Source organism: Haliotis rubra, unplaced genomic scaffold (genome assembly GCF_003918875.1).
Source record: "Haliotis rubra isolate DU_JTF1 unplaced genomic scaffold, ASM391887v1 Scf12, whole genome shotgun sequence".
Classification (NCBI taxonomy): Eukaryota; Metazoa; Mollusca; class Gastropoda; order Lepetellida; family Haliotidae; genus Haliotis; species Haliotis rubra.
In genome coordinates this window covers 3628718-3645791 of record NW_025765114.1, presented here as the reverse complement: position 1 = coordinate 3645791, position 17074 = coordinate 3628718, and the positions used below count along the sequence as shown (strand labels likewise).

At 40.7% G+C, this 17074-nt stretch overlaps 1 protein-coding gene across 1 annotated transcript in view; it reads right to left on the bottom strand.

Moving 5' to 3' along the window:
- Positions 1-15853, bottom strand: part of LOC124262729 (sodium-dependent dopamine transporter-like) — a 69496-nt gene extending 53643 nt beyond the window's left edge. The window contains exon 1 of the mRNA XM_046697278.1: positions 14953-15853. The gene's annotated coding sequence lies outside the window, so the exon portion shown is untranslated. The remainder of the gene's footprint in view (positions 1-14952) is intronic.
- Between the last annotated feature and the right edge of the window lie 1221 nt (positions 15854-17074).

The following is a 17074-nucleotide window of genomic DNA, read 5'->3' as shown; positions in this document are numbered from 1 at the left end:
TGAAGCTTGTGATAGCCTGTTGACCCGAAGTACAAGGGAATCTGTGTTGCTGCTGTAGCTATGTTGATGGGGAACATGGAGGTATTGATGTTTGTTAAGGGACAAGGGGTTTAAACAATCGTGTCATTCTTATGCAATGGGTGCATGTTTACGCCTGTGTCTTGCAAACGTTGTGGAGACATTTGTCTTATACAAGTGACTTTAACGCAACTTTTAGTTTTATTCAGGCAAATCACAGCCTGTAACGGTTGTGCTAGTGACCATATATGAACAAGGCGCGGAGATTCGACCCCAGGCTCGCTGACTTGGTTGACACATGTCATCGCATCCCATTGCGTAGATCGATGTTCATGCTGTTGATCACAGGATTGTCTGGTCCAAACATGATTATTTACAGACTGCCGCCATATAGCTGGAATATTGCTGAGTGCGGCGTAAAACTAAACTCACTCACTCACTATTCCATCCTCGATAGAAGCGATATGGGTGCAAAACTGTTATAAACGCTTGTGAACAACATTTTCAAAAACATTACAAATGTTGTATGGAATGGGTTTTTATGTTTGTGGTATTCAAATTTTACAATTACGCTTTACTATAGGTACCTTTGTATTATCTATGTGGTGTATAGTTACTTTTATCTGTTAAATCTGTTAAACCAATATTATTGTCATACAGGCTTTCGCACCGCATACAAGATGACAACACGAGAAGGTTTACAACATCATTAAAAGAGCGCGTTAAATACAATTACAAGAAAAGTGTTTCACATGTTAAACACCTCGTAATTGAATTTGAAGACAAAACTGAAAAGTTCAAAGTCCTTGACAATAAACGTTTACGATCTTTAAAGTAATTCCCGGCGTGAAAAAGCAGTAGTATTGTTAAATACACGGTCGCCTTTTACACACACGAGAAGGTTTACAACACCATTAAAAGAGCGCGTTTGGTTGAGAACGGTATAATATTTTGTAACTGAAACATCGCTATTGCAGTGTAATTGTTATCCATAAAAATGTTATCTTTAGTACAGTGAATAGACGTGAATAGACGGACAATAGGCAAGACAAGGAAAGCTCTTTGTTGTTTTAATTTTCTTCATCTCAATCTCCTAGCTTGAGAAGTTGCTCATGTTCCAATACACATATACCATTCTACAGGTTTTGCTAATGTCTTCACTTATGCAGATCCTGTGGGTCATACAGGCCTCTATCGTTCTCTGTCCTTCAACTGTATATCGTGTGTCTGTGGGAACCGATAAATAGTCACTTTAGGAGAGGTATGCTCCTCATCAAGGTCAATCCACAAAATGTAATGAGACTTTAAGGTTTCATGTTTTCAGATGGTAAAATTGCATAATCCTTATCATAACGTGTTAAACAGATGTTATCTGGCAGGTGTGCCTTAACGTCATTTTAGAATTGATGAGTCTTATTGGTAATCGTTTATGTCAGCCAGTTTTAAATAGGGGTATATCGTTCTGGATACGAAGCAGAGGACAACGCGGGTCTAGCTCAAATTGGCCTCAGACGTTTTGATTTAATTATATTTTCATATGATGTGAAGTAAACGTGCTATACCTCGAGCTGACAAATACCTGTGTGATAAATTTAGGCACAAAGGTGCAGCCTATAGTCTGTTTGCAGTGAAAACGTACCGATGAATTTCACTTTAAACAAAAACGTAAATCAAATAACGTGAAATTAAGATTGCGAATCCTCATAATTTGACCTTGCCAATTGAACATTTAAATCTCAGAAGTATATATAATTTAGGATAAAAGTTGCTTAACAAACGATCATAGTTTCAAGTCGCCATTATTGGTTTGTATTACAAGGGGGTAAGCGCAGTAGTTGGAATAGTAAAACAAATGCACGTGCGGTTCGTGATGAGCGTTAACTTAGACCAACCCTACATGTTCTCGGTGTTTCATTTAATGTGCATACCCCCTTGTAATACAAACCAATAAGAGCAATTTGAAACTATGATCGTTTGTTAAACAACTTTTATCCTAAGTTGAATAAAATTCTGAGATTTAAATGTTCAGTTGGCAAGGTCAAATTATGAGGATTCGCAATCTTAATTTCACTTTATTTGATTTACTTTTTTGTTTAAAGTGATATTCATCGGTACGTGTTTCACTGCAAACAGACTATAGCTGTAGAGGTGGGATTAGGAGTAGAATGATCTTAAAGTGACCGATTGTTGTACAACCGATTGTTGTACACAGTTTCAGTTCCGTGGTTGTATTTCCCACTAATGACCACTGTAAACTATGTAATACATATCTTAATTGTAAAAACATGTCATATTTATGAAAATACATATCTCAGCGATATATTTGACCCATGACCTGGTCTTCAGCAACCGAAGCTTGCCGTGAAAGGCAACGGAGTCGATTGGGTGGTCAGAAATAGTAGATCATTGTCATCGTATCCCAGCTGTGTAGATCGATACTCATGGTGTCAAGCACTGGATTGTCTGGTCCAGATTCGATTATGTACAGACCGCCGACAACTGTGGCGTTAAACCAAAACTGACTGAGTGAGTGAGTTAAATTTTACGCCACTTTTAGCAATATTCCAGCAATATCAAGGTAGGGGTCTTCACACATTGTACCCATGTGGGGAATCGAACTCGGGACTTCAATGTGACAAGCGAACGCATTAACCACTAGGTTACCCCACCGCCCTCAAACCAAAACAAAAACATATAAAAATGTATGCATACATGCATGCGTGCGTGCGTGCGTAATGCAAATAAAATCAGCTGTATGTTCGTACACCCTTCACTTGTATTGACTAATGCGATGTCGAATTTGGAGTTTTGACAATTGCTATATTAACTTTAGCAACAACGTATGTGTTTATCAAACTGCGTACAAAAAGCCTGCCTTGAAACATCTTGAAGCGTAACAACTCTGTAACTCTGCGCAACGCCTGTCGTTAAAACCACGCCGCCCCACTAAATAAATCAAGTGAAAAACGACGATCACTTCACAGCGAACACGAGGGAACGTAAACGAACGTTTTATACGATGAAGGTCAGCACCTGTTAAATCTAGTGTGTTGCGGGGCTGCTTGCTGTAACTCGGAGGTATGCGTGGGAGGAAAATGCTTCAACGCATCTCTGTAGCTGTTAAAGGCATTAGCTGGCTACATACACGTTACGGTCTCACTGTAACATCGTCGACGCATTCCTGTGGTATTTGATACACGTGGATCGTACCGTAGTACCAAACAGGATACAATGCCCTAAGTACAAAGATTCGTTTCTAATACAAAACACACTTGGTGTACTTAGATGCAAGTTTGCTAGAATTATTAACCTTACTACGACGTTTAGACGACTATTTCTTGGATGTATTTGTTTCAAGGCCTGTATGACAGACCATACCACTATATACTAGAAGAAATACACAGTTTTCGTACGAAGGAACCACCACAGTACAAATACACATTCACAGTGCAAACATGCACGTTCGCAATGATTGACGTACAACGAAAGTACGCTCTTAGTAGATATATACGGTCAAAGTACAAAGATACCTTCTCAGCGCAAAGGCACCCGCAATGCAAAGATGCACGTTTGTTACAATGATTGACGTACACCGAATGTACACGCATACTGGAAATGTAGGCTCTTCGCTCACTCTTTCTGCAATGATTCACCATACAATCAGTCGGACTTTACTCTCGTAGTGGAAATATACCATCCTTGTGCACTGCTAAACACTACTGACAATGAAAGAGGGATGTCATTGCAAGCTTTAATACTTGAACGCCCGATAACAATCAAGCCCAGTTCACATGCACGTTATTTACTCGCGTCTGTACATTTGCACATGCGCAAATATACATACACGTGTATATTTAAATTTAATTGTTTAATATCTGACGATTCCCTGGGGTCTAACATAGATCAGCTAGATAATGCTACACGTTATCCAGTGGGGTATTTGTTTACAGCATACAAGATGGCCGATACGACATAATGTGAATGGATCACAATCAAATCAGCGATGACACCATGTGCTGTTCTACCTGGTAGCACCCGCCACAATCATAGGGATTGAAATCTGCACGTAAAGTAACAACATCGTGGAAATACTCCAAAATGTCTATCAGAAAGTTGCTGTAATATCTTAACCAGAGCTTGTCAGTGAACCTTAATTTCTTTCCATTACGGTGTCTTTCCGTAAAATTTGAATGAAATGTACATGATTTAATGAATCCAAGCACACGAGAAACCATGATTTGTGGGCATTGGTATATTGCTCGGCATGACGGAAAAATTAAATATCAGAAAATATATATGTCCTTGCAACAAGATAGTTACCCCACTGGTTCAACCACTCGCTCTATCAACAAGACACAAAACTAAGGGTCGACGATACTGTTTACAGTACAAGATTTATAGCATTGACGATAGTATGGGATTGATGTTATTGCTTATAGTTCATGGTTGATGTTATTGATATTAGTTTATAGTTGATGTTATTATTTATAGTTCATAGCTGATGTTATTGCTTATAGTCAGTGAGTGAGTGACTGAGTTCAGTTTTACGCCGCTTTTAACAATATTCCAGCTATATCACGGCGGGGGACACAAGAAATTGGCTTCACACATTGTACCCATGTTCGGCGTGACCAGCGAACGGTTTAACCACTAGGCTACCCCACCGCCCTATTGCTTATAGTTCATGGTTGATGTTATTGATATTAGTTCATTGTCGATGTTATTGATACTAGTTCATAATTGGTGACACTGATAACTGTACACTGATGATGTTCTTGATATTTATCCAAAGCTGATGTTTCTGAAAGAAACATGCTTGATGTATTGACATGTTTAAACAAAATGCATACTGGTCTCAGGATAAATACTGATGAAGCTAGATACCTGATGACAAGGATTCACCAAGCAGTGAGACTGATACACTCTCAAAACGACTTGACGGACGCATTGTCCAGCTGGTGGAAGGGCACACCTTTTCTCACCTTCCTTAGTAGTAGCGGCCACTGAATTGTTGTTTGAACTGGCGAAGCCTGGTTTCATAGTTCTAAATGGTAGCAAAAACCTTTCATGGGTCAGCTTCAAACAGAGTACAATGATTTATATATGTGCTTTGTACGCTTTTGATCTGGTGTCAGAATATTTTAACCCAACGAACAGATCCTTTCTCCGGTGCCAAGGTGTCATCAAAGTTTCTGTGTCAAAGTTACTGAGCATATACCTCTATGACTACAACAACTAAGTATTATTGATGTTTACTTGATACAAACACAGGTCTACCTCTTGCCTCATCATCAGGTGATGGCATCAAACAATGTCAACAACATCATCTGTCACCGTTACACCAGTCCTTCAATCAACCCTCGTTTGGGGTATATTGTTGAACCGTATGTTACAACACTGAACCCCTACTGCCACATGGTAAACGCCAACCAGTGACTGCAACTGTTCGCCGGGCGCACTGACAGGCTACATCATTCCCAATGTTCAGATATGAGGCGTTTGCTCAGCTTTTATCGTAGGACCTGTTATTTATACAGCTACCGTTTTAGAACATCATACGATCAAGAGTGTCGTGTTTCCTGTTTGTTTGTATGTGAGCGTGTTTGTAAACTCTCCTGTATGCTAGATTTCATTTGAGCAACGAGAGAGATTATTTTGGATGCCTCCAGCATTTGCAATGTGTTGTGTACGGGACTATTCAACCGTATTCTCATGCAAGAACGCTGCCCATTCGAATGTCGATTGATTCTCCTCCCTCCCTCTCTCTCCCGCCCCTACCCCCCTCTCTCTCTCTAAATGTCTGTCTATAAATCTATCTGTCTCACTCTCTCTCTAAATTTCTGTCTATAAATCTATCTGTCTCACTCTCTCTCTCTAAATTTCTGTCTATAAATCTATCTGTCTCACTCTCTGTCTCTCTCTCTAAATCTCTAAACATCTCCAAAGCTCTGAAATTCGAAGGAATTCGAGAATGAAAAAAAATGTTCGGACAGGTACTTTGCCCAAGAAACTACTTTCTCCGTGTTTCATTAAGGAAATGGTTTTGACAAGTAATCAGTTTTAGATTTTGTCCTTACACAAATACATGTTTTCATATTCTTCAAGTAGCTCAAGACTGGTATGAACCAATAAATAAATGAGATCGATTGAAGTGGTAAAATACGTCTAATGAGAACATGTTAGGGTGTTGTCAAGCTACATTATCGATCCTTTGCTGTTGTATGGCAATTAATGACCTATTTATACAGCCGAGAGATTTTATATCCAAAAGTTAGCATTTCTAAAGTTCCTGTGAGGCAAAGGTTATTTGTATTTAGTCCCTTGACGTTTGACATTGTTGTTACCGGAAGGCGCTATGACCCAGAATGCATTGTTTAATATTGTCAATGACGTCACGGAGATAGCGTCAGGTGCTGGTTAAGGAACGTCTTTTGTGAAGTAATGGCACAACGTCCATGCACCAGGAAGCAGAACTCAAAGAGCACTTTGTGCCTACTGAATTGCCATAGTTTAAACTGTGACCGTTTTACACCTGCTTCTTATTAAAACATTTAATTCCTGCAATGAACCGCTATAAGAGTCGGAAGCATCGGTGTTCCAGTCTTCGACACACTGGTGTTCGCGGTGCAAAGCTGCATCAGACAGGTGAGGCAGAATAATGGACATTATAATGGACATTTGAGTGGAGTCCAGCCCACCAGTGCTATCATGAAACTGCTCCTTGCTACCTCAATGAGTTGGTGACCAAACATGTTCCATCGAGAGCCTTACGATCAGCTGATCAACATCTATTGCTCATCCCAAGACGTAAACTAAAAGCCTTTGGTTTCCGCTCTTTTAGTTATGGAGCTCCAACACTATGGAACCAGCTGCCACTCGAACTCAAACTAACAATATCCCTTGATTCCTTCAAATGTGCCTCAAACACATTCCTCTTCAGAAAATACTACAGTGATTAACAAATATATCCTCAAAAGTTTCAACCATTTTATGTACAAATGCTTTATGTCAAATCACCTTTATATATATGTAGCGCTTTGAGCATACACTTTTGTATGGAATCCAGCGAGGTATAAATACAGATATATATTATTATTATTATTATTTATAGAGCTGCATCCACGCACTTGTGCATGCTCCAAGCGTCAAGACACTATTTCCCTGGTTAACTCAAGATGCCTGTAATACGTTTAAAGGTTAACAGCCAAATGACTTATCCCACCAGGTACCCATTTACTTGCTTAGGGTGAGACGACATGTGTCATGTGTTCTTGGTTGTGGGTCAGGACTGAAGTCCTGGACACTCCAAGGACTCCCCGTGACAAACGTTGCTTATTGTAACTGACATGTAATCTGGGCTCTGTTCACAAGACCACACACCACCAATTCTATAATCGCCGGTTCGAATCCAACGTTCGCCCTAAATATTATTTGTCAGTACCGTAACCATGGCAGCGGGTTTCACTTATACATCTAATGCCTGTATCATTTAGGTTTTCCTCAGACCTTAAGCTGGTAGGTTGTGATACAACTAAAAGCTCCTGTTCAAATCGTAGTAAAACCTCCATAAGTCATACAGATAATGAAGAATTTCTTCTGACGTTTCACAGTTAAAACAGAGATATTCTTCAAAACTACGTGAAAAAAATCTTTAAAGTACAATGCCAGAGATAGTACCATTGTTTCCCCTGCTTCTATTTCTAGTTTCTCGTTCTTTCTCTCCTAATTCTTTCTATTTCTCGTATATAAGCATTGTAAACTATTACATTTTGTATAAGAAGTTTTTGCAAACAGACATTATAAAAGATACATATCATATATTACATCGTTTCTGTTGAAGTTTCCTAGTGCATCTGTCCTGACAAATTGGTTCAGCAAATCATGTCATCACTATGAGAGAGCATTATTGATGTACATTTGGAGCAATATGCTCGTTATCTAATCTCCCAGTCCTTAATGGTACCGCCAAATCTGTCAGACTTTAATAAAATAATTCTGGCATTAACAACTGCCACCACGCAAAGGAAACTCATATAAGAAAACACAGAAATCGGATCTAAGATGTTACGATTATGTGCAACCGTCTGTCACATATGTTTCACGTTCTAATAAGTCTCTCCTCCATAAATAAGTGTGTGGGGCTTATTGCAAAATGAAAGAAACTTGACTGATGACAACCGTCTCTCCTGCAGACAGGCCACTCGTTCATGGACTGGCGTTTTCTTTGGGAGACGGTGAATTTGTGGACTGTCTTGGTGGAGCAGATAGAGTCAGTCTCTATAACAGATAGGAGAGGTTCTGTTTAATAAGGCAATCGCCCAGATTCTCAATTACGAGACAGGTGAAATTGTGAAATTTTCTTAAACTTATATATGGCTCCATTTGGGGGACTGTTGGCTTGTCTAGGATATAGGGGCGGCACTCTGTAAACAGTTAGATGGCGTGTACGTTATCCCGTCACGTTGTACCGTTGGCGGTCTGTTCTGTCGTGGGTGAGTGATATAAAGTATTATTCCTACAACATCAAATGTCAGCATGTGATGGGTTCGAATCCACTGTTGTCCTGATTATGATATGACCGCATCATTGACCAAGCTCGGGGGTTAACCAACCAAAGCAAACAAAACACATATATTCATAACGCGTAGACATACATATATAATAAAGTGACGAATCGTTATTAGATATCATTTATATCATAATCATCATTCCGATCGACTGAAACTAGTTAACACACAGCGAGGGAGGGAGGGAGAGAGAGAGAGAGAGAGACAGACAGACAGACAGACAAGGAGAGAGAGACAGATAGATGGACAGGGAGAGAGAGACAGACAGACAAGGAGAGAGAGACAGACAGACAGACGTACAAGGAGAGAGAGAGAGGCAGACAGATGGACAAGGAGAGAGACAGAAGGACAAGGAGAGAGACAGAAACACAGAGAGCAGCCACCAGAGAGAGAGAGAGAGAGAGAGAGGGGGGGCAGACAGACACACTCACATAGAGACGTAGTACGTGGGAGAGAGGTACTGTTTGAATCTGCTATAAAGTTCAGCTTATCATTTGCAGATCATAAACCTTAACTCAGTAGGATACTAAATGCTTGTAATGCTACAATATGCTTTTGATGAAAAGGGGAGAACGCCCTTGAAAAACTACACCAACTACGACCCTTATCTCTTGTGCTGAGATGACGTTTGTTGGTGGAGCAGACAACATAGATACACCAGCGGTTCCGCATCTTGCTGCATCGGATCTGTCAGCATCTGTATGACACGAAAAAAACACAGTAACACAGTAACGTCATGCACCGTCAGAAATGCTGATTGACTGACCCAGTGACCCCAAATATCTAGTTGCCCTGAAAGACTTAGGGGCAAGCTGGGGAAAACTGATAAGGGCTTTAACGTACGTGTGCAAAATCTGGTAGCGTTGTTGGATCCCAGTAAGGAAAAAACGAACACCTGTTGGTTGCCAGAAAGGTTGTACTGAACACATGGTAGGATTGTCGCCTCCAAGAATGGTTGTATAAATATCTGGCGTGGTTCTTGGCTCAAAGAAATGTTAAATGAACATCTGGAAGGGTTGTCTGCTCACAGACAGGTTGTCAGAAACATTTGGAGCGATTATCGACTCAGAAAGGCTGTCAGGAACATTTGGAGCGGTTATCGGCTTAGGAAGGTTGTCAAGAACATCTGGAGCGGTTATCGCCTTACAGAAAGGCTGTCCGGAACATCTGTAGCGATTATCGTCTTACAGAAAGGTTGTCAAGAACATCTGGAGCGGTTATCGCCTTACAGAAAGGCTGTCCGGAACATCTGGAGCGATTATCGTCTTACAGAAAGGTTGTCAGGGACATCTGGAGCGGTTATCGCCTTACAGAAAGGCTGTCCGAACATCTGGAGGGGTTATCGCCTTACAGAAAGGTTGTCAGGAACTTTTGGAGCGGTTATCGTCTTACATAAAGGTTGTCAGGGACATCTGGAAGAGTTGTAGGCTCACAGACAGGTTGTCAGGAACATTTGGAGCGATTATCGACTCAGAAAGGTTGTCAGGAACATTTGGAGCGGTTATCGGCTCAGGAAGGTTGTCAGGAACATCTGGAGCGGTTATCGCCTTACAGAAAGGCTGTCCGGAACATCTGGAGCGGTTATCGTCTTGCATAAAGGTTGTCAGGGACATCTGGAAGAGTTGTAGGCTCACAGATAGGTTGTCAGGAACATCAGAAAGAGTTGTAGGCTCACAGAAAGGTTGTCAGGAACTTCCGGAATGTTTATTACGGTCGATTGTCCTGAAGGGATGAAGGAAAAATGGAAACGGTTATGAAAATTTCAAGGAACAACTGATGAGTTTTGTGTTGTATGTGGCAACTGACAGTATTGTCACAGCACTGGAACTTTGGAAAATGGAAAACCAACAAGGTCGTCACATAAGTTGTCTCGTGAGTTGTTGAAGAGAAAACTCTTGTCATTATCATGAGAGGTGAAAACGGATCAGCTTTTCATCTGTCTTGAAACTTCACCCCTTTAGTTGAGTGTTGTTTAAAAGTTGATAGTAATCTATGTTGAATAAGTGAGAACTGTCGAGCCTACACCTGAAAATAAGGTTGAGTTTGTGCCCCCATGATTCTTAAGACGTCATGTGCAAGACACCTGTTGTGAAATTCCCACCGATAGGATACCCTTGTCAAATACATCACTATCGAATAACCATTTCTTGTTGGTCCATTTTAAGCCACCATCAAAAGATGAGGGAACGCTTTCTTCTGCCCGTCAGTTTGTATGTTTCAAACGCCCACACATCCAGAAGGAAAGCAAATACCATGAACATGTTGATTATGTTCACATCAAATGTGTATGCTAGGAAGGGACCCGCTGTGTTATTAGGCCACTAACATGGAAGGTTCCAATCTGCATCTCTAAAACAAACATTGCCTTTTTACATGTTCCCACCTGGCATGATAACAGGTCTCAAGTACCTCCCAAAACGATTTGTTACTATATATTTCCCCATCCGCTTTGATAACAGGTCGAAGGTATCTTATACAAATATGTTTTTTGCAACTTTTCTTTGATTCGATCCAGCCTCGTCTGTCTGTCTTCTTCTGTTGCCCAAATTATTCCAACAGTTTCTATTGTTTACCAGGGCATATGCACTAAGCTAACTAAGCTTACAGGGCGAGTAAACACTGTACCCAATGTGATCTATTCCATCTATCTTGCAGTGGTGAGTAGACATGACACGATACCACTAATATTATGTAATCATCACATAAACATTTCATGCTCTGGGGGATTATTTTCCACACTGTTTGTGTTTTCTAGTAATCTTAAGCACGTTAATGTTGCTGAGATTGTAAAGAATGAAGATTGCGCTTTAATCGTAATGTAAAACAGCTGATGTTTCCTTTGTGTAGAAATGCATTCATCGTCCAACGCGTTTAAAGAAGTGTTAATTAGATTATTTTGTTAAGGTAATGTACACGAGTAATTCAAGTTGTCTACATTCCGATATGCAGTTTAGTTATTCTCTTCCATCAAGTCAACAAAGTGGAAAGCATGCCATTGCGGATTGTGGTTTTTCGTAGATGAGTTATTCCATTCTTGGTCTTCAGTTCAGAAACGAGTACTGAACTCAAAGGTTAAAACAGAAACAGTTACAGATAGCATCATGTCAGTCCCACATGGATGTGCTGCTTCCTTTAAAACGTTAGGGGCGGTGGGGTAGCCTAGTGGGTAAAGCGTTCTCTCGTCACGCTGGAGGCCGGGATTCGATTCCTCACATGGGTACCATGTGTGAAGCCCATTTCTGGTGTCCCCCGCCGTGATATTGCTGGAATATTGCTATAAGCGGCGTAAAACTAAACTCACTCACTCACTTTAAAACGTTAATGTAAACTGACCATGACAGGGATCTGCAAACATATACAACCACGTGTTCGTTTGTTGTTTACTGTCGCCATCAGCAATAACACGGTGGCCTGTATCGAATCGACCTGTATTGGATCAGAGAAAACTAGTGATTAATATCATGAGCAACGTCTCACGATGACGTCAATTAAAATCCCCGAGTCTGACAAACCTATTCATCCAATCGATTTGCATGGCAAAGATAGGTTCCTGTGACCAAATCTAGCCCTAACCCATCAAGAAACCATATAAAGCAACAGTTTGGTGGGCCAAAGTTCGACAACGCCTGGACGACAATGTGGATATTTCGGACAAGTAACTGTCACGTTTATATATACCATGAACAGAACGTAGCTAAAAGAGTGTCTGTATATCACATACTAAACTCGGATTTGAGCGCTGAAATTAACCTAGAACAATGGCACTAATGAGAAGAATTAAATCCAAGCTGACATCGAACATGCTCACAACCACGTTTCAAACATTCAACCACCCACAGTCCTTTCACAGTTTTGATTGACACATGTATCCCAATTGGTTAGATCGATGTTCATGTTGTTGATCACTGGATTATCTGGTCCAGACTCGATTATTTACAGACCGCCGCCATATAGCTGGAATATTGCAGTACTGAACAACAATCAAACCTTCCACAATCACAGAACAGTTAAAACTCGTTTATCCTGAGAGAACCACCATCAGTGAAATCGCTGGATAAAAACAACGCTTTTTACAATTGTAGATGCTCCTAACAGTAATTGTCCAGAAAACGGAGTTTCCAGATTAACGGGGTTTCAATTTCAAGGTACTGCATATAGCTGTTGAACATATTTGGAATCGCAACGAGCCAATATCTTCTGGCGTCGTTTCAAAACGAATTCCTGTTGCGTCGTCAACAAAGTTAACATTTCAAAATGAAATATTGAAATAATCTCTTACATATATTAGACATATAATAAAATCTGACTTAAAATGAGATACAATCACTATAATAAATTCAGTTAGAAATGCCTCAGCCAGTCCGTATTCTTTTTGTTCCAACAAACAGAACGATAACAATTTCAATGACGTCATAGACTTCGACAACGATGCCACCAAAGATAGCCCTGATTAACAAATAAAAACAGCCGAACCTCAACCATTCTAAACGTGCATGAGATCTCTGTGTTCTAGCCATATCGTTGAATTAAGATACGTGGGCCAATGGGTGTATGTGACGCGGGTGCAGGTGTAAACGAGATGGGGCACCAACACGTGTGTCTCAGTGGGACGGCCGAGGGTAGTAAGTGAGGGTTTACCTGGGAGCGACCACATGATCACAGAATTAGCGTTCAGGGCTTGGTGGTCTTGTAAAAGTACAAAGATAGTTGTATCGTTCCATGTTTTTCACCACACTTAATGGTTTAGTGGTTTTGTTAATGGGGATGAGTACTTCGGTGTTACATGTTCAACCACAACCGAGAAGGAATGTTTAAGACAAGAGTACAAGAAATGCCAGAAAGAACACAAAACATCGAGATTATTGTAAAACAATAAAGCAGTTGCGGTATAACTCAATTCGATGACAGGGGCGAGAGAACGATCACATGCGGCATGCAGACAACTGACGTCCAACATCAGATTGAACACTCTCCATCATCTGCTCCGGATGCTGAGTAGATACCAGTGGGTTACATTTATACTTAACATGGTATGTGAGTATGATATCATATTCACGTCATGGAATAGCAGTATCATACCACCGTGACCTATTGTCAGTAAAGTGTCAATATTACACAAAGTTTTTAAATGGTGCAACACTATCTGGTTAAATTATGTCCTGGGCGTGGTTATAGCAAACGAGTTTTCGGGTTTTCCACCATTTGAAGAAACTTTAAGGACACTAGGAAAAAGCTTCTACATGGCTAGACATCATCCACATTGCTCCAGTGCATTATGTCTCTGTTGGAGCGTCATAAATACCCTGATCCCTCTGTAACGTCATTGTAGAGGTGATTCCATCATCTGTCTCTCAACAGCGCGGAATGTCTCTCGCTCGTGTGAGCCATTTCATTGGACAGCTATTTTTAGCGTTTCAGTGGCATTCGAAAGCGAGGCTATGGCGGTGAACTGGTCCTGGGTATGTATCCTGCTGGGGTTGCTCTCATCTGTTTGAGATCAGTTTTCCATACATATCTGTGTGACACGGATCGCCCCCACACAATACACTACTTATGTATTGCTGTCGAATCATAGCGCTCTTCTACATCTCAGATTCACGTCACAGACATAAAAATGGACATACCAAGGTTTTCTTGTATCATCGTTTAATAAATATTTCGATCTATTTCTATTCCAATTTAGGAGCTCAGTTCAAACAGTCAATCCTGTTTCAGACATGTACACAGCCAAGTCATCTCTGTGTTTCAAATAGCAGTGTTTTGCACCTCACCAAACGTTTTGGCAATAAATATATAAACATAATTTCTTCCAATAACATACAGTTGTTGCTGGTTTTGTCAGGCTGCCACTACACTTGGTACATACAAACAGTATAAAGATAGATACCTTTGACAGTCCCCTCACTCTGTGACCTTCACCTTCTGTCACCTTGACCTCTAGACTAACGCTTAGTCTCTGAATATATTATATATAATTTTGATAGTAACAAACAAACCCATATAAATTGAAAAGAAGCCCCAGGGAGACCAGAGGTTCAGAACCTGAGGAAATCTAGACTTGCTTCATTTAGGGCTTTAGCATTGCAGAGGGTTTGGCAGCAGGGAAAATAATGTGGTTCAGGGACTGTGAGACAGACTACTTGACCTCGTATATCATATCAAGTCTGTTTTAATTCCAGGTTGCATGAAAGTTGTTTTCTACTTGATTTACAAAATATAATTGATTTAGTTTCATGGCGCGTGAGTTAAGATATTGTAGTATCTTAAGAACCTCTGAAATTCATTCCTACATAACCAAGCTAATTAACGAATAACTAGAAGAATTAAATGTGGTATTCTCCAGCAGGCAAGGGCCAGCTGTCCTTACCTTCTTCGGTTTGTTCAGGGAGTCCCGGAGTGACAGCATCTCCGCCAGGTCCAGCATGATATTCACCTCCATGGCCATGAAGACAATGGAGGCTGACCAGCCGGTCACCCGTCTCAGACTGTCCCTCCTCCCGTTTTTCTCTACCGCCATCATGAAGCAACAAGATGACGCTAAATAAGATACATTCCTCTTGAGACGACAAGGTCTACAAGTACGCCTGACGTAGTCTTGAGCAGAATCTTCTTAAAACCCAAGGCGTTTTTTGGATCGACTTATTAAGATTTCAACTATTTGTCTTCGGATACTTTACATCCGGCACTTATGGTATATTCGTAGATATCACTGTAGTTCCAACACAGGTATCCGAATGTATATTTTTCAAGGCACAATCTGAGATTTCAATCCGGAAGCTAAGGCACTTTTAGGTCATTTCCCGGAAAGCAGAATCAGTTTGATACAAAGATACACAAACTCTGATTAGAAAGGTTTCCAAGACCACCACCATAATGACATCTATTGTTTGAGTTCAGCTCATCTCCGTGGTGTTACTTCCCCAGGCAGCAGTTACCGCCTAGTGGGAATCCCGCGGGCTTACAATACTCCACAGTGCAGATATACATACAGTATGCACGGAATTAATAACTACAATGTGTCCGTGTTCTTTATAACAAAGCGCTTATATTTCCGGAGAAGGCACGTTTACCCACAATCATCGTTGGTCATGGTATGTTGTGTGCACAATCTACCCACATGTCTGCACTCTTCTAGGGTCGTCTGCTTCTTTTTCAAGGGTCGTTTTCACATTTATCCACGGGTGGTCTTCATATTTACCCACGGGTCGTCTTCATACTTTTATCCTCGGGTCACCCTTCCTTTAAGCGACGGGTCGTCTTCACTTCAATCCGCTGGTCGTCTTCAGTTTTATCAACGGGTCGTTGTAACTTCTATCTGAGGATCGTCTTCACCTTTATCCACAGGTGGACTACACCTTTATCCAATGGTGGTCTGCACTTTTACCCACGGGTGGTCTGCACTTGTATCCAAGGGTGGTCTGCACTTTTATCCAAGGGTCGTCTTCACTTTTATCCACCTGTCATCGTTGCTTCTGTTCCCGAATCGCCTTCACATCAATCCACGGGTTGTCTTTGCCAGCGCACTGAGTACTCTATACGACTTCAGTAACTTTCCCTTTGCTAACGCAGCTTCCAGACAGGTAATAGTAATAAATATATACGGCGCACCTAAGTTGATTATCTTCAACAATAATGATGAAGGAAAGGGGACCTTTGATGGCTCCTCAATCAAATTACATGATCAAAACTTGGCTGGTGTTCTTTTAACTTTTACATTGAATCTTGTCTCTTTAAACTGTTCATTAGGTCGTCTATTAAAACCCATAATAGATAGTGGGTAGTGATGATGTAGACAGCATTCACATCACAACAACAAATCATCGTCCAGAGTAGAATCAGTCGTTAGGAAATGTTCCCCTGAGAATGATGAATCTGTTATGTTAATATGCCACCGCTAAATAACTCAGTTACACATGAAAAACTTCACGGTTGCTACATTTAATGCACAAATGCATTACATCACCATACCAAGCATATCAGCTTTCGGTCTGGACCAATATTGGAATCATTCCTTTGGCACAGATTTGCCTATTGTTGTCTTTGTCCCATTTGCCCTTAGCTAATCCTTCTATGTAATGTCCACTCTTTAAGATGAATATCCATTGATGATCTCAGGAATGGGTCTGATGACAATTTGTCTGCCAACATCTCGTCATGATATCACATAACTCTTCACTTTGCTAGTGTCGACTCGCCGTACGTATCACAAATCAAGAATGAAGCGAGAGTGTGCCTCTACCCGCCTTAGATATCTAACCATTCCTCTACGGCTTGGAGGAATTTCAAGATCGCTCTGACGAAAGTTTGAAAAACTTGTTTGTAAGATAAGCAACCTCGTTACAGGAAATCTTTGACAACCCATCTCACCTAAACTTTAAAGATAAATTGGCGTTACGTTCTTCAAACCTCCATGGCTCCATGAACAGCACACCTGAACCGTTTTATACAGTACATATGTGACGTATTAGTAAAACTGTAACGTTTTATTC